The sequence below is a fragment of the Dunckerocampus dactyliophorus genome, chromosome 13, assembly GCF_027744805.1.
Source record: "Dunckerocampus dactyliophorus isolate RoL2022-P2 chromosome 13, RoL_Ddac_1.1, whole genome shotgun sequence".
NCBI lineage: Eukaryota > Metazoa > Chordata > Actinopteri > Syngnathiformes > Syngnathidae > Dunckerocampus > Dunckerocampus dactyliophorus.
In genome coordinates, this window is record NC_072831.1 from 14,683,779 (window position 1) to 14,702,773 (window position 18,995).

Genomic DNA, 18,995 nt, shown 5'->3' on the forward strand with positions numbered 1-18,995 from the left:
AACAGCTGCAGTACATCCAGGATGCTGCTGCTCGAGCCCTGACTAGAACCAGGAGATATGACCATATTAGTCCAATACTCAGGTCTCTGCACTGGCTTCCTGTCTCTCAGAGAACAGACTTTAAAACAGCTCTGCTTCTGTACAAGTCTTTTCATGGTCTTGCGCCAAAGTAAACCATCTCAGGCTCTGAGAAGCCCAGGGACGGGTCTCCCTCGGGTTCCCAGAGTCAGGACTACGCAAGGTGAGGATGCGTTTCAATTTTATACTGCCAAAATCTGGAACAGTCTTCCAGAAGATGTGCGACAATCCTCAGCTTTGGCAATGTTCAAACCCAAGCTGAAAACACTTCTATTAAACTGTGCATACGACAACTGAAAATATTTGATCTGCACTCTTCATTTTTATTAATTTATTTGACATGGGCTTCTTCACTCACAAAGAACTTTTCGGAGTTGACCTGCAGTGTGGACAGAGCCTTGGTTGAACGAAATTACACCTTTATTGTCAGTCCTGCTTGGTTTGATTAAAGAGCGATAGAGAGTGTTATTGGACCTGGAAGTAACTGATGTGTTACAACTACGGGTGTCTCAGAATAGTCGACAATTTGATTTGGAGGAGTCTAATTTGACTATCGAGCTCACCGTTGAATCATAAAATAATGTCATCTGATCAATATTGTACCATTCTGGTTACATGGGGGGTGGCCACTGCTCCTGCTGAGCATATATTTTCTCAAAGAATAGCTTTGTTGTTTGTTATTATTTGATTTGATACAAAACAACCTCATTTGAAATAAAGATTTGAAAATGATGTGTGTGTTTAACAGAAGAGCTATAACCACACATTCATAAAATCACAATCGGCACAATCAAAAGGGTCTGAGGTGAGCGCTAGCTTTGAACGCCGGGAGGACTGTCGACATCGACTGACTTATAGGGTCGTAATGGCTACTAAAAAAATCATCCAAAGTGTGGACGTATTTTCAAAAGGTTAAAGATGACTCTAGAAACTAAGTGCAACTTATATCAGCAGCTTCTTACACATCACGCGACAAAATCATTGGATTATCATTGAACATCATCACTGAATATCATTTAAAAGGCTGTTACGCCAACTTCATTTTATATCCCAACAATGAATTTTAAGGCAATTAGGCTGCTAACTGAGAGTTTTGGCAAGATGTTGTTTTTTTAAGTCACGCTGTTCCTTTTCTATGTGCACTTTTCTGATGTGTGCCGACAGCGACCGTGTTCCGGTTTCGTTCGTCTTGCTTTCAGTGTCACTAAATAAATTAAGGTACTGTTGTTGCACACTTACCATCTTTATTTTTATCCGAGTGTTTTAGTCTGTTTCTTTGAGGCAAATGAGATCTGTTGACAGTATTTGTCAGGATCTGCTCTTTAAAAAAAAAACAACAAAAAAATTAGTCGGTAAAATCTAACAAATCAGATTTGACGATAAAATCTTTAGTCGAACACAGTCCTCGTAACAACAATCACTTTTCTTGCAAATGTTGATTCGAAATCAAAGGAGATGGCCTTCGCGAAGGTGGGCAAATCATAGAATTTACAATTAGCATTGCTGTGACGCCAGGTTAGATTTTTTTTAAGGTTTTTGGAGGTGGGTGAGTACGCTAGTGCCTTGACACAGGAGTAGAATCCAGGTTTAAGAGTTCACGACACAATACATTGCAATACTGATACTTTGTGGTACGCCTACAGAAATGCGATGAGTCAGAAAACAATATCCCTTTTTACGAATAAAATAACAAAAATGTTTTTGAGGGAAAGTGTGTTGTTTCTTGGGTGTGTTTGTGTGATTTTTACGTCAGAACCAGTGTAATCTTCAAACAACAAACTATGACCGTCAATGGCACTTAATCCTCATCATGTGACCACAGAGCAGTTTGAGTGAAACATCAATGGGTGAGGACCAGTAATTTAAGGCGCTCCTTTGCTCCATCAAACGGCGTCGGGACAAGACGGCCACTCTTGAGTCATGCTGGTGGCTTTAATCTGACTCTCTAATTAGGCACCAGAGGAGCAAAGCGAGACAAAAAGGCCAACATGCTTTGTTTTCCAAAATGACTTGTTATGCAGGGATTCTTCTTCATCTGGTTGCAATAAATGTACACTGAAGTACACACTCAGATACACACATTGTGTCCAATGCTGACTAAACAGTGTGTTTGGTTCTTTGACTAAAGAAAGTTTTCACACAAAGACTCAACAGGCGGTGCCAAATGCTGTCAGCTGGCCACTTTCCAATAAGGTACTGTGAGCCAGACACACATATTCACAAACTAAATAACATTCACTGCACTTCCTGTAATGATTCACCTGGGCACTGGGCAGTGGCCCCCCCATTGGGAGAAGGGATTAGGGCTTTTTAAATAACCCCCATTGACAAAAGCCTCCTAATGGGACAATGATTACTAACTGGCACAATAAAGCCTCAACCGTCTGTACATCCTGGTGTGCACATGTGCATGTGTGTGCATGTATACATGTTTTATGTATTGCTAACAATTAAAATCCTTCACATTTTCATGAATTCAGGTTAAGGATTTTACCTCCTACAATTTAGCATCATGTGGAAATATAATATTCTGGATTTTCTATCTCAGATTCTTAATCAGGATCAGCTGTCCAGTTCTAAAAATAAGCTACAAAATGTGTTATTATTACTTTATATCATTGGTCCCGGTAGGAAGTGATTCACAGGCTCTCCCTGTATGTCTGAGTCAATGAGGTAAATGCTGATGCACAATGGGAAACATGAAAAATGCTGCTTTTCCACTACACAGTACTGACTTGACTCTACTCATCTCTGTTTGGGGAAGTTGGTTTTCCACTTCAAAATAGTACAGCTTTTTATCTGACATAAATGTTATTAATGACAATATGTGATTTGTTTGTACTGTAATCCCTCGTTTATCTCCATTATTTTATTTCAGAACCGACTGTGATAAATGAATTTCCACAAAGTAGAATTCCTTATTGAACTCATCAAATATTTTCGTAGTTAGAGCAGAGAAAACACCTTCTAAACATGGGTTTTACCATTATTAGAGCTCCCTTGACATGAAATAACACCCATATGTTCACCTTTACATTCATATTACTCAATATAGTAAATGTAATCAAAGAAAATAAGCCATTTAAGACATAAATAAAACTAATAAATAAATAAAACTTGTGTGTCGCAGTAAATGTGTGGAGGACAAGAAATGAAGTTAGGGATCAGAGTTCAGTTTTAGCTTGTCTTGGGTTATGGCCTCAACGGTAGCCCGTGTTATTATTATGATTCCGATTGTTATTATTATTATTTTGTTATTATTATTGTGCCTGTTGTGAGATAATTTAAGCTTGCAATAAAAGCATGTTGTTCTGGCGATCAAGTCTGGTGCTTGTCTCATTGAAGAATCACTGACACGTAGTGAACAATGTAGAAATATTGCATTCACAATTTGAATACATTTTCTGAATGTCTTATATTTGTATTTTAGTTCATTTAGCCATTTTTATGCTTGGAAATGCTTAATTAGGCAAAAAATATGTACAACTTGCTTAAATAGGCATATTTTTGACTAATAATAGGCCGTATTCAACACCATGATTTATTAATTGATACATGTTTGAAAAACCATGATAGAGTGATGCCACAAAATTCAAACAGCGATGTGTCGAGGGATGACTGTATTTATATGATTTACCTGCATGGGTATTTCTGTTTTTACATCATGTAGGAACCTTGTTTACGCTGTGTTACATGGCAACACTTTAAGTTTCAAAATCTGAAATTTGATGCCCAGCCAAATGTGACGAGCATAAATAGAACGGTTCGGTGATGAAAGGTTCCGACAACTCCAAACATCTTCACTACAGTATCATCTGAAGAAGTTCACAATCAATACTGATCTAATAACATGACAAAAATATTAAACCTTTTATGTAAAATCTACATCTACTCACCAGAGATTTCTCCTCGGTCAGCCATTGTTAGCGTAGCTTATTGTGCAGACCAATTTTGCTCTGATCAACCAATCAGAACTTGGGTCATCTACTGTATTTATCCATCCAATAAAGAATTGGGCTGCACGGTGGACAAGTGGTTAGCATGTTGGCCACACAGTCAGGAGATTTGGAAGATCTGGGTTCGAATCTCCGTTGGGTATCTCTGTGTGGAGTTTGCATGTTCTCCCCGTGCGTGGGTTTTCTCCTGGTACTCCGGTTTCCTCCCACACGTCCAAAACCATGCATGTTAGGTTAATTGGGGACTCTAAATTGTCCATAGGTATGAATGTGAGTGTGAATGGTTGTTTGTCTATATGTGCCCTGCCATTGACTGGCGACCAGTTCAGGGTGTACCCTGCCTCTCGCCCAAAGTCAGCTGGGATAGGCTCCAGCATACCCCACGACCCTAATGAGGATAAGCGGCATAGAAAATGAATTAATATATAGTCTTTTTACCTTACTATTTGGAAGTCACCAATTTATACATTTATATAAGAATTGTACAATTTCGGTGCATACAAGAAGCTCAAGTGTTGTATAAAGTTGTCACGCTCAAGAATTATGAAGATTATTAAGCCCTTAACAACCTTAAAATCAATTCCAAAAGAAACAGAGAGCCAGTGAGGCCCATGTTAAACAGGAGTAGTGGGCAGTGTTACGCCACTTTCGATCAAATGTACACAACTTAGCATTACAGCCATGTGTGACTGTGTCTGTGTTGAAGAAATGGACTCCCACAAATGTGATCTCAGTCACATGATACCGCACCGACCGTTACACACACAGCCTGGTGAAAATGTCCCCTACAGTTTGTGCTAATGTAGTACTAGTGTGCAAAATTAAGTGTGTGCGTATTCAGTAGAGGTCTACTAATGTCTGTGAACAGTAGTCCCTCATTAGCACGGTTTTCATGTGACCAGGCTGCACTGCAAGAGACACACACACACGTACTTTTAAAGTTGGATAGAAACTCACACGTGCACACACACACACACACATACACACACCACATGACCAGATGAAGAGGAACCATTGTTCACAATCACAGGACCTCTTCACACAGATGTGCATACAATTCTCCTTCTGCAATGGCAGAGTCGGCCTTGTTGTAATATTCTGTGGCTTTACATGCTTGCACTGATTGCAAACCCACAAACACGCTCTGTGTGCCCGTGTCTTATCACTATGGCCTCTGTGTTTCCAACATAAGACAAATCAGTGTCACACTAATGCACAGACACATTTGCAAAACAGGCTGCTTGCTGGCTGTAATGAGGCCTCATGGAGCTGTCACGCTGTGGTAGGCAGTGACAGTGGCAGGCCATTAGCCTACTGAGCCACAGTGGGTGAGGTCAAACTTCTGACCCCCATGACTGAGGTTTGAGTGGGTGAGGAGGGGCAGCTGGATCAAAGTTCAAAAGGTGACAGGGGTGGAGACGTTTGACCAGCTCTGACCTCTGGTCCCCATTTTGTGGAGGCAAGTCATAAGACAAACATAATCAACTATGATTTATGAGCTAATGGACTCTCTTTTGTATATGTGATCTAACACCTTTGTTCACAGACAACTTATTATCTGTGTGGACATTTACGGCCTTTTCATCTCAGCTTGTAAACCTCTTGCATGTTGTCATAAGCTAACGAACGAAGAAAAAGTACCTACAGACTGATGTAGGCTGGAAAAGGACCAACTTAACTGCTAATAATACTATGTTCAGAATATGGACTTAAATAAATTACTTTGTCTGTGATGGTGCAGAAGCAACACAACCACAATATCAAAAGTTCTGTTTTTATTTTTATTTTTTAAAAAAGCAATGCTCAGTTTTTTATTAACACTGAGAGAGGTTTTAACAGTTGTTTCTGTTTTTTTCTGGTTTATGGAGATGTTGTAGTTTGTTGTATAGTTGTATAATGCAGCACAGTTCTACACCACTGCCAACTAAAATACAAATCTAATTGCTGTTCCCTCATAAATTGTGTGGTAATGCTGAAACATCTGTTACTGCATTGCAGCCTGTTATAGCACTTCCCAACAAATATGCAAATCATGTCACTCAAACAGTCAGTCAGTGTAAATGACATTTGTGGCGCCCCCTATGAGTAGTAATCAAATTGTTTTGCAAGACATGCTCCGATATACTGAATGTAATACAGATAAAAGACATGAAGATGAATGGTCAATGACATACGGCCAATTACAGTAGTTGCCAAGTCCCACATGTGACCACATGGTTTTCAACCAATCTTGCTCAGCTTTTAAGACATGTGTTGTCAATGCCCTAAAGCTGTGTACCAGAGCACAATGAGCTGTGTGAGAAATTTCAAGTCAGTTCGACATACGGGATCAAACTTTGCGGTTTGATCACCACATGTTGCATTTCTGAGAAAAATAACACCGCAGGCAACACAGTAATTTACCATATTTTGCCAAACTTTCACCCTTTTGTGTGTTCAGGAGTAGAAGAGTTAGCTTACTCAAATGAAGACATACACATTAGTGATTGGAAACTCAATTCCTTTCACTGACATGAGTTCTTATGAGTGATTCACTGTAGGGGGTTGCACGGTGACCGAGTGGTTTGCATGACACAGTCAGGAGATCAGAAAGACCTGGGTTTTAATCTCTGCATCTTTGTGTGGAATTTGCATGTTCTCCCAGTGCGTGCGTGGGTTTTTCCGGGTACTCCGGTTTCCTCCCACATGCGTGTTAGGTTAATTGGATACTCTAAATTGTCCATAGGTATGGTATTGTAGGTATGTTTGTCTATATATGCCCTGAGATTGGCTGGCGACCAGTCCAGGGTGTACCCACCCTCTTGCCCGAAGTCAGCTGGGATAGGCTCCAGCATACCCCCGTGACCCTAATGAGTTTAGGCAGCATAGAAAATGGATGGATGGATTCACTGTAGGATCGGGTATTTGATTTACTCGAGTTACTCGTCACAAAGCGTATGCGCAGAAACTCGCAGTGGATTTTGGTTACCTCATTTAGCCCCAGTTAATTGGGTCCTCGATTCACTTGAGTCACCTATACAAGCGGTATAGAAAATGTATGAATGGATGGACAACATACTTTTATGTTTGTAAAGACACAACACGTTTGATACATCTCGTGAGACATCATGTTGTCATGGTGGCCAGCCAGGGTATATGTAAAAATAATTCTATTTACTGAGCAGCTATTACAGTACATATGTTTTCATACAATATGTAGTAATATAGTCATCTGCAAACATCCATCCATCCATTTTCTATGCCGCTTCTCCTCATTAGGGTCACGGGGGTATGCTGGAGCCTATCCCAGCTGGCTTCGGGTGACAGGCCGGGTACACCCTGGACTGGTCGCCAGTCACTCTCAGGGCACATATAGACAAACAACCATTCACACTCACATTCATACCTATGGACAATTTAGAGTCACCAATTAACCTAACATGCATGTTTTTGGAATGTGGGAGGAAACCGGAGGACCCAGAGAAAACCCACACACGCACGGGGAGAACATGCAAACTCCACACAGAAATGCCCAAGGGACTGACTATTGGTATATAAAGTATGGACTTACATAGGCTAAATATTATTTCAATTAAATCAGTTCACTATCTTTGCACTCTTGCTGCCAGCTGTCAAGTCTTTGTCCCACACGGAAGTCAAACATGCTCAAGTTGCGTGACTTGAGTATAAAACCACATTTGCTTGAGGTAAATGCACCTGTGACACAATGATGTTATCAACTCTCTGACCTGTGAACCACATCCTTCCCTTACCAAGCATATACTATACACCCCAAACCAAAACATGACGTGATGTCTGCCTAATTCTGTCTTATGGCACTTTGACAGAGCAGTCTTGACCAGCTTTGGGTGGAGGACAGTGCGAGATGAAGGCAAGAGTAAAATAGCCACTTGAATATCTTTAGGGACGTCACTAGTGTTCCTGTTTTCACTGCCTTGCACTGCCGTGTGTCACAATAGCACCTCATTCTCTATGAAAACAAGCAAGTGCCACACTGTCACTTCCCCTCTTGCTCCATGAACCCCTGCTGGCATCCTGTGTCAATGATAAGCGTAATCCCTCGATACCTCCTGGCCCCTCTTAGAACAAAAGAACCACAGGAAGAGGTCAAGCCTTTGCCACATCAGCCTGCCAAGAAATTATAGTGCTCCATATGTTTTAGGTTGAGGACAAGTCCAAAACAAATCCCCCGACTGCACAATTCCATCATATTCAATTCCAGTTTGTCTCACATGCGGTTGGGATCGGTGTTGATTTGGCTGAGGTTATGTAAAGTGTCAAGTATTCTTTGTCACGTCATCAGTCGTCTGCATTTTGACTGACCTCCTGAACAAGATAGCGTTGTTTTGTTGTGTCTGTGCTCCCAGGACAGCTCACCTCCTCCATCCTGCATGCAAAACAGTTTGCCATTATTGTGATACAGTCAGCTATATGACGAAAAGGGAAACGTTTTTGAGGTGAGGAAAAAAAAAGGACACAAACACCTGACATAAATGTTTTATTGAGAAGCTCTTATATGAACTGTATTTGCATCCTGTAAAATGATATGTAGTGGAAGTCATTGATGATTGCAAAATAGGCACACAATTTCTGCTATACATAATATTCACAAAGTACAGAAACTTTGGAAATCCAATAACAATCATTACCTTTTGTGTCTGCCGCCATCACGCTCATTAATTAGCGTTGGAAGCGCCTTGAACGCCTTCTCTTTTGGTTCTGACACACACCACCCGCAAAGCAAGAAGCTGGGTTATGGTTAATTAATTACGCATTGATATCGAAAAATCATGTAGTGTCCACATCATCACAATTGTCATCACTGACATTATTTTTTTGAGTGCAAAGTTTTATTTGAATGCGCCGCAACTTGGAATTTTGACTCCGTTGTCATGTTTTTAGTCAACAGGTTTGGATAATGTGATATTGTCTTAAAATTACGACACCCCATACGCCGTATATATACACAGTCATATATATACACACATACACTACAGGTGATCCTTGATTTACAACGTTCCGTGTTATGACGTTTCTTGGGTATGAACACGCACCCATAAAATAATTTTAAACGTAATCTTTGTATGTGAACACAAGACTCACTCGAGAACGAGTTCTTCCGTCTGTTGCCAGCCTTCAAATGGGATGTTTTCAGAGGAAAGTGGCCACTGAGCTTAGAGTGTCACAGAGTGTCATCAGCAGGTTGCAACAGAGATACGGAGAGAGAGAGAGACTGGAGTCACAGAAAGGCATACTGTATGCATTTATGTGATTTTTTTTTTTTTATCACCTTTTGGGATGTGTGCTGTTCAGCTTCTTTTTAGAGAACAGCAAGTTGTGCAAAAAGTACTGAAACACTGAACAGCTGGACATGTGCTTTTAAAAATTGAGAAAAGGTTAGCTTAAGTTCACAGTCACGGTCATAGAGCATTTTAGGATCATTCTGGAATTTCACCCAAAAGCAGGATGTCTAACTTTGAGTGGAGTAGTGTATATTAGGACACGCCATGTCACCCTCAAGGTGGAGAGGTGGTGCAATGGCTTAGAAGAGTCGCGGGCTAAGAAGAGTTCATTATGGTCATGCCAAGCGTAGAGCTACACTTTAAAAAACGAAAACATCTATTTTTATTTACAAACAAAAAACTTAGACTTGCTTGCGGGGGCTTATTCCAGACTGTAGTTGCCTTCCATAGTTCAACAACTATGGATTTTAGGTTAATTGGAGTCTGTAAATTGTCCATAGGTGTGAATGCGAGTGTGAATGGTTGCTTGTCTATACAGTATGTGCCCTGGGATTGATTGGCAACTACTGGTGCGTGACCCTGAACAGGATAAGCAATTGAAAATGGATGGATTGAAGTTTGAGTTAAATGGAGATTTGTGTCATTTCACATCACTTGGATGTCAGCATGTTGTGGATATGAAGCGGAGGTGAGGTGGTAACACATTCTGGCAAACCGCCTGTTGGACATTACTCACACACAGCTGGCTTCTGCAATCTATTTGTGTTCACTTCTCCTTCAATCCCATGCAGGATGGCTACATAAATCACCAGTGTGTGAACCAAGAGCTGATTAATAAAACTTGGTGCAAATAGAGGGCAACACAAAACAGCTGCTTGTGTCTGCATGAACCTATCAGTGATGGTTTATGAATCCTGGGAAGCCACAATCATTTTTTTCGAGTCGAATTTAAAATGTGAAACTGGATTCAGTCCAAAATACGTTGGTGCCAAGCTCTTTCCATAATCACAATAAGACAGATGTTGGATCTTGAGTTTCGATTCTGTCAGATCAGCTGAGCTGTGGGCCAAACAGAGGGTGAGGGGTGGGGTGGGACCTACACTTGTCAAGACGGGAAGAGAATTGTGAGAGTGTTCCATTTTTGAGTTATTGGCCACCTCAAGGTCAACATGGTGAGTTAGTAACATTGCAATCTTGGTTCCAGTCATCAGATGCACTTTTAGAAAACAGTTCATCAACAGTATTTCAACCTTCAGGGCCTCTTTGACTGTGACCTTGACAACTGTCTTTATCATCTCTTATCTGTTTCATCAGCCAGTCGTCATGGAATTGTACATTTTCTTCTTCATCTTCACCACCTAAAGGCTGCATTAACTGATTTTAAGGCTGTAAATTGATTTGGATGTGGCTCCAGCAAATGGATCCCAAGATTTACGCTCTGCCCAGTATGGGTGAAAGACAGATCTGATAGAGAAATTAATGCTGTGAGTGGCAACTTGACAGAGTAATACGAGGCCTTAACTTCTGCAGCAATAATGGTCATCCACCACTGTGAAAGACTCCCTTTTAAATGAATCCCTGTCATCCATTATTAATGTAAAAATAATGATGAGGAGCTTCGAAAGTGCACTATTTCACACAGCTCACTTAAATTCAATCAACTGTCTTTGATGTATTAGCAGTCACATAAGCAACTCAAATGTAAAAATCTGTGTATGAAATGTGAAAGTTTATATTTTCATACTGCATGTAGTGTATTTGCCAAAGTCAAACGTAAGCATATACCTCCAATCACCTTTAAGAGGTGCATAAAAGACAAAAAAGCTGATGTGAACAAAAGGTTTTAGCCACGCTCCCACCAAGCACTTCAAGTCAGTTTGCTACAGCAGTGCTTCTCAACTGGTTTTGCTGCGGGACCCACCATCACCCTTTAATGATGACAAATTGCTGATTTTTTTTTTCCTGCTAATATTTAATGAAAAGACTGCAGTTTGAATTAAGGTAGTGCAAAACAACACATTGTGCCATGTTTAATGAACATTTCAGGAACAACATCTTTTTTTACTCATATACCCAAAATTATTTGAACAAAATGTGTCGGTTTTTGTTAAATGGAGTATCTGAGGAGTCAATTGCAATTCAAAAAGCTTTGAAAATACAAATAATACTTTTCTTTTGAAAATAAATGAGTAGCTCTTTTCATTTTCATTTTGTAAAAGTAGCTCTCACAAGAAAAAACGGTGACCACTGATATTACCCAATAGTACGTTTAAAGATTTACACTTAATCTATGTGATCGGTATCTGTATTGCCCGATTTCACTCATGGATGATCGGTATCAGTATCGGCAGCATAAAGACCTGATTAGAGTATCCCTAATTTAGAGGCTTTTTTGTTGTCCTTATCATTTTACGAATACACTGGAACTTCTGAATTCATTCCTGAATTTAGAATATGATTTCCCTATGAACATCAAAGGGAATACGGTGTAACCTCGATTTTTCGGATTAAAATTTACACTGAAATTTGAAAGCTCCTTGGATTATTATTTTTTTTTGGCAGTTAAAAAAAATGTTATTAGAGTTAACTGTAGAAATTGTTGCATCCAGACCGGAACGGACCACTGAGTGAAAACGATGTAATACAGAAGGCTCACCTACCTGCGGCGCTGCAAACAGACGCTCAGACGGGACCACGTGACACCAAAACTATAGAAGAACACATGCGCATAAATTCCGTCATCTTCCACTTTCCACGGCTTGTCTGGACTGACAACAAAGTGGAATTACTTCTGTGAGTTATTTTGCAGTATAAAACAAAAACATATCAGGAGAAATTCAACTGGGGTGAGTTGTGCCAGTCAAAGTATTCCGATATTACGCCACTTCTGGTCACATGACAGCGACAGGGTGGAGATGGGGCGGTGATGTCATCGTTTTCAGAAAGTTGTGGTTTGCTTGTCTACACAGCAACAACAACCTGGCGTTATCAGGCGTTATCCAACCCACCCAGATCACCATTGCCGTGTGGATGAAAGGCTAAAGGCTTTTGATCATGACTGCAAAATAACCCACAATGGAGCCAAAGAAAGTTGCCAGTGCCAGCACTTTGATAAAGAAGGTGAGAAACGAAGGTGAGTGTCCGTGTGGATCTCTCCTTTCCTTCTCCCTGCTTCGTTGCCATGTTTGCCAACAATCAAATCTTCTGTCAAGGTAAAAGTGACATTAAATGTTCATTTATCCCTTTCATTCGTCATTTATATGAATTTGTAATTCTTTCCTGTATGTAAAACTATAATTGTAAAACTAGAAAAAAGTGTAAAAGGTGCTGTGTATCATGGCTGGATATTGTAATGTGGGCGTTAGTGTTCAAACATAACATATCCTGCCTTCTTCCTGTGCTTACATTTTTTGGGTGAAAAAGGATAATTGCAAAACTATAACAAAAGTGTTTTGTGTTAACGTTTTTGTGTGTCTGGATCAGATGAATAGGATTTGTATTATTTCTTATGGTAAACATGTATTTGGTTAGAGTACATTTTGGTTTGATTTGGAACTTCTAGAACAGATTAATGGTGCTAATGTTCCGCTGTAAGAGATCATCTGGTCCCATAAAACCCTTTTTACTCTATGGGCAATAGCGTTGTAACATTCTTAACAAGTGTAAGAAGAAGTTAACCGCTGTTACAATAAAACATGAAATATGCACAAACAATTATTTGATGACGTGAAGTTGAAAGGGAGGATTATTGCAAAAAAAAAGCTGATGGAGCTTCCTATTTAAAACAAAGCAGTCCTATTTAATAAAAGGTCCAAATGCAGAATCTAACAACCGTCTAACATCTCTTTATGCCACAGAATCATTGGCCTGAGGACAACAGGAAGCTACAGCAACACTACTGAGACTCACTTCCTTTTTCATCTTGAAGTACATTTGATTACCACAAGGCAGACGGGGCCAACAGTAGCTCATCATCAAGCACTCTCTAGTCAGTCATGTCAAAACCAAGCATAAATGTGTTTTATATAAAAATTTGCTGTACTCAGAAAGACATGATCTTGAATATTTAGTATGCAGTGAAATGAGTGAAAGCTATTAAATGAACCCTTTGCTGACTGATGTATGATGAGATTAAACTCTCCACCCCACTCTTTGTCTCTCAAGCTGTTTATTTCACAGGGCGCTTTATTATAACCTTTGACTTGTGAAAATGTTGCTAACTTTTGCCAGAGCTTGGATGAATCACAGACAAAAAGAGAAAAGAGGGGATGAAAGGCCAACTTGCATTGGAGAGCCTTCTTTAGAACATCAAACGGAGAGAGTTTCTCCCAGCAGTCAGAGGGGCTCCGGGGGGACGGACTTGTAATTTCCTGGCAGAGAACGGCTGGACATGTGGGCACTGTTCACTACATCAAACACGGCAGAACTCGAGGAGAAGTGACGGCACGCTCAAACCTTTTGTGTTTGACATCTCTCTTTGTACCAACCATCTCTAGCTTCTTTCAACGCACAGTAGCAGCAGAAGCCAATATTTTCTATGTATTTTAAGGAACTTACAAAAACAAGAAACAAACTTTTCACCCTTAAAGGGATAGTTACATGAAGTTGTATGACATCTCCATCAGCAGTGTAGTCGCTGCGGTTTCACAAGTAAGGAAGCAGTATGCGTTCAAGAGAGTAATACATTTGCATCACAAAAATGCCTACTCGGAAAAATCCGACCTCACAAATCTCTCGGCATTATATTTGTCTCCCGCCGTATCCCTGCACACTGTCGCCTCTCCATTTTTGTGTACGTGACAAAAACGCTGTGGAACACACGCGTAAACAAGATGGCCGCGCCCCTCAAAAATGGAGAGGTGACAGTGCGCCGGGATACGGCGGGCCATAATCATAATACAACATCACCCATCTCTTTCAGACAATTTGAAGCGCAATGTGGCGAGGGACGACTGTAGTGGAATATTCGTCTAATTACTCATTTTGTCCACATGCTGCACAGGTGAAATGAATCTGGTGAATCTTTGTATCTATTGACTTGCTGTAGCACAATACGACTCATTTGGAATGACGAATGTTCAGGTTAAAGGTCACCTGGTCCTTATCAGATCTTCTCTTCCTCAGGCTTTCATGGAGTATTGTTTGTTTTAAAAAGGGATCCAGCTGATACATAGTGACTACATGCTGACATAGTAATGTGTATAATGTGAATATCGCAAAAAGCTATGAAAGCGATCTTAATGGAGAAGCTCAAGATCACATCTTTAAACATCTCTGAGCATTTTATGTTATGTAAATTATTATTACTGCCCACAATCATATAGATAAGAAACAGAGCCTGTCTTCTTAGTGACTTGTACAACAACTCCAGGCCGATCTCTTATCACTTAGCAACAGTGTCACGTCAGGCTTTTATGGATTCATATGGGCTCTGTGAAAGCTGTAAAATGCAACTTTCATGGTTTTGTGGTTTGGATGAGAGACAGTAAACTGCAGATGTGAGCATATGTGGGCAAATGTACTGTACTTTAAAACACAGAAGAAAGGTGAAAAAAGCGTATAGGACAAATAGGAGACATTTCACATTATGAAACATTATGCAACCGTTTGTTGCATGCAAGTCATCAGCACACAATGAGACCGTAATGGCAGTAATAATTAGGGATGAGCAGGATACTCGTTTTAGATGACTATCCAGTATGGATAATGCATTTTTGCAGAGTACAATCATGAAACGGGTACAGCTCATCATTATCCGTAATCGTGATGAGGGAAAATCCTCATGGGGTAACTACTTATGTATTCACTCTTCACACTCTGTGATTGGCCAGTCACACACTGCGATCGCCCCTCCCTAGGCAGACTCGCTACAGCCAGAGGTCTTTCACACACAGACATAATACACTTTCTGTGTGCTTGGCTAAGTTAGTTGGGAGAATTGTTTCGCTTTGTACACGGTGCATTTGACAAGACAGTTGAAAACGGATCGTGTCGTGTTGGTCACTGCCTCCACTCCGGACGTTTTTTTTGTAGGTTTTCCTCAGCTCAGCTCGTATCTAAAATGACTCAGTAAACTGGTTTTGTTGCATGTGCGGTTGATTTGACAAGACAGTGCTGTAAATGGCTCGTGTTGCGTCGGTCACTGCCCGTGTTTTTTTTTTTTGTCTGCTTGCTTCTGATTTAGCTGGTGATCTAAAGTCAGTTGGAAAACTTTGCTCGTAGTAGTGAACGCGGCGCTTTTGAGAAAAATACAGTGAGCAAGGCTGACAGATTATTTCCCTGTTTGCCATCACTGGATGTTTTCATAAATGACCAACTTGGCATGACTTACACACATACACAGTACACATATAGCTGAATAATAAACAATAAATACAGCAACTTCTGATCAATCCATGTCAATTTCAGGCTTTAAAATAATGTACCGATCACCCACTTCCAGTTAAACCACTCCCACTTCCGGTTTATACCCTGCCCACTCCGAGTACGGATACAGATCATTTAGAGATACAGATAGTGGGGTATTCGCTCATTCTTAGTAATAATCCTTCTTCATGCATTAAGGTGATAAACATGGTGACCGTTTTCACTTGAATACTGTTATTTCTGTAATTTACATGTCTTTATTTTAATTTCAGGGCAAATTTGTCACTCTGGTATCTGGGAGTTTACCATCTTACTAGTGTGTAAATAGTCTTTGAATTTTCCCTGCTTGAAGCGTTTGTGCATCAAACCTTTTAAAAACAACAAAGCAACCAAAGTTTCCAATATGACTTACATAAACGTTTTTTAAAATAACATGAAATACATGCTGCCCGCAATGACTCTACCAAAAGTGTAACACCCAGTGTGCCATTTTGATGTGTTACATGGGATCGCTTAATGAAAGAGCTCTGACCAGACAGAAATAAATATGTCAAAAACATAAGTCACCGTCAATGCTGCTCCTGAAACACATTTTGTCATTAGGGATAGCCGATAATATTGGCATCGCAAAATAGTGGCATAAAAATTACATGTCTGTTCATATCGGAATTGTTTTTCATGCTGATAGTGATATCAGCGCACGAGTAATGACATGCTCCAACAGCAACCATCTTGTGAGCTCAGTATATCCGTGGTCTAGAATTATTTCCAGGTTTCGCCTTTGGTTTGGTTTGGTTTAATTTTATTTGAACATGCATGCAGGTTACAATGGAATACATCTCATGATTTCACAGTTCCACATGTCCAAACAGAGTAGGAAGAAACAAAGCTTATTTAATCCTACCTCCCATCGGTTCCACATCTTGTTCAGTACATATTATTCACTTGCTGTATTCCATGTAATATTATTCCATATAATAATCAGTGTAATAAATAAATAATAAAAAAACAAGCATGACAGAAAAATAAATATAATAATCAATATAATAATAAATAAATAAGATGAAGGAAAGCATAATAAAACAATTTCAAGACTCTTTTGCCATATATTTAGCAAACATCAACTGCTTGTATTGTTTTGTGAATTTGCTCGTCTTGGTACATTGTTTGAGTTCCTTGCTCAATCCGTCATATCATATTTCCTAATCATATTTCTCCTCTCTTATAGAGAAACACTGTATGAGGTTTTTGGGTAAGAAGTTATTGTTAACTTTATGCATTATTTTAGCAGTTTGAAAATGTACTAAATCAGCTAATTTTAATATCTATGATTTTAAAAATAAAGGGTTTGTATGTTCTCTATATGCGGCATTATGGATTATCCCCACCCATCTTTTTTGCGGTACATTGAGTGAGTGAAGATTGCTTTTATAATTATACCCCATATCTCCACACAATAAGTTACATATGGTAAAGAACAGTAAAGAGTGTAGAGTGATTTTTGATCAAGAACAAATTTTGCTTTATTTAATATTTCAGTATCTCTCGCCACCTTTTGTAGTATATTTCTGATATGAGATTTCCATCTCATTTTTTCGTCTTTAATGATCCCCAGAAATGTATTTTCTTTCACTCTTTCAATATCCACTCCGTCTATTTGTATTTGATCGTACGTATCCTTTCTGCTATATCCAAAGAGCATTATTTTAGTTTTACTTAAGTTCAAGGATAATCTGTTTCTGTCAAACCATGACTTTAATATGACAATTTCATCCTTGACCTTTTTTAATTTAATTAACTTTCACCAGAACAAAAGGCAGTGGTATCGTCCGCAAATAATACCAGCTTTAAGTCCTTTGTCACTTTATAAATGTTGTAGATATACAAATTGAACAGTTTTGGTCCCAATATTGACCCCTGCGGTACTCCACACATGATATTTAAACTCGCAGATGTGTATTCTTCTAGCTTTACAAATTGCTTTCTCTTTGCTAGGTAGCTTTTAACCCAATTCAAAACTAATCCTCTGATTCTGTACATTTCTAATTTTGCTGTTAAAATACTGTGATTAATTGTATTGAAGGCTTTTGTAAGACCCATGAATACTGCAACTGCACACTTTCTGTGGTCTACAGCATTAGTAATTTCCTCCGTGATTTCAATCAGTGTCATAGAAGTTGAAATGTTAGCTCTGTATCCGTATTGACTACCTGCTAGTAATTCATTCTTATTCATAAATTTGTCCAGCCTGTCATTAAATAGCTTCTCGATAATTTTAGAAAATTGGGGTAATAAGGAAACTAGTCGGTAATTTGTAAATTGATGTTTGTCTCCATTTTTGAAAATTGGAATCACTTTATTTATTTTCGTTTTGTTAGAAAATTTTCCAGCTTGAAATGATAAGTTACTAATATATGTTAACGGTTCTACAATCTCATTGATAACCCTTTTAATTGTTTCCCTTTTGACTCCATTACAATCAGTTGATGTTTTTGCTTTAAAATGTTCGACAATATCAGTGATTTCTTTTTTAGTTACATCAGTGAGAAACACGGAGTTGAGATTCCTATCTATGGTTTCATTCCATTCGTCCATTGTCCAGAGTTTTGGAATTTCTTCTTCCAGTTTTGGTCCAATATTTACTAAATAATTGTTAAACATTTCAAATACCTCATTCATATCATCCTTATTAGTGTTTCCAACCACAAAATAGTGAGGCTAGTCTGCTTTCTTAGTGCTGTTCCTTATATTAATATTTAAGATGCCCCTAAGTTTCTCTAATGTTATTTTTATTCTTATTGAGTAAATTACAGTACTATAATATTCCCTCTTGCACACTCTCAAGATTGTTGTCAAGTTTTTATAAGTCTTATTTTTTTCTGCTTCTTTAGTTTGTTGAATGATACATTTGCTGTATAATGTATTCTTCTTCTTACAGGCGTTTTTTTAGTCCTTTTGTCATCCATGGCTGGTTGTTTTTGTTTGGCTTCTTGGACTTTTTTTGCCAGGGACGGTTCTTATAGTAGCTTTTGCACTGTAGACACTCTCCCATCTTTGTTCTTCTAGATCATTTCTATTCCTTTCCTATTATAATGTTCATTGTAAATTATAAACACTGGAAGATGATCACTGATATCACTAATTAACAGGCCACTAGTTGTGTTATTATCAAGGTCATTGGTGAATATATTAACGACAAGGGTGGCACAGTGGTCTGTTATTCTGCTTGGTCTAATAATTTTAGGACATAAACTCAAACTATACATTGTGTCTATGAAGTTATCTAATTCCTTGTACTTATGTGGATTCAAAAGATCAATATTGAAGTCTCCACATATAAAAATTGTTTTTT

At 39.0% G+C, this 18,995-nt stretch overlaps 1 long non-coding RNA gene across 1 annotated transcript in view; it reads left to right on the forward strand.

Annotated features, from left to right (window-relative positions):
* The window catches only part of LOC129192836 (uncharacterized), an 88,294-nt gene extending 74,892 nt beyond the window's left edge, over positions 1-13,402 (forward strand). Inside the window, exons 2-3 of the long non-coding RNA XR_008573507.1 lie at positions 12,247-12,397; positions 13,135-13,402. This is a non-coding gene — a long non-coding RNA (uncharacterized LOC129192836). The remainder of the gene's footprint in view (positions 1-12,246; positions 12,398-13,134) is intronic.
* Positions 13,403-18,995: the final 5,593 nt, after the last annotated feature.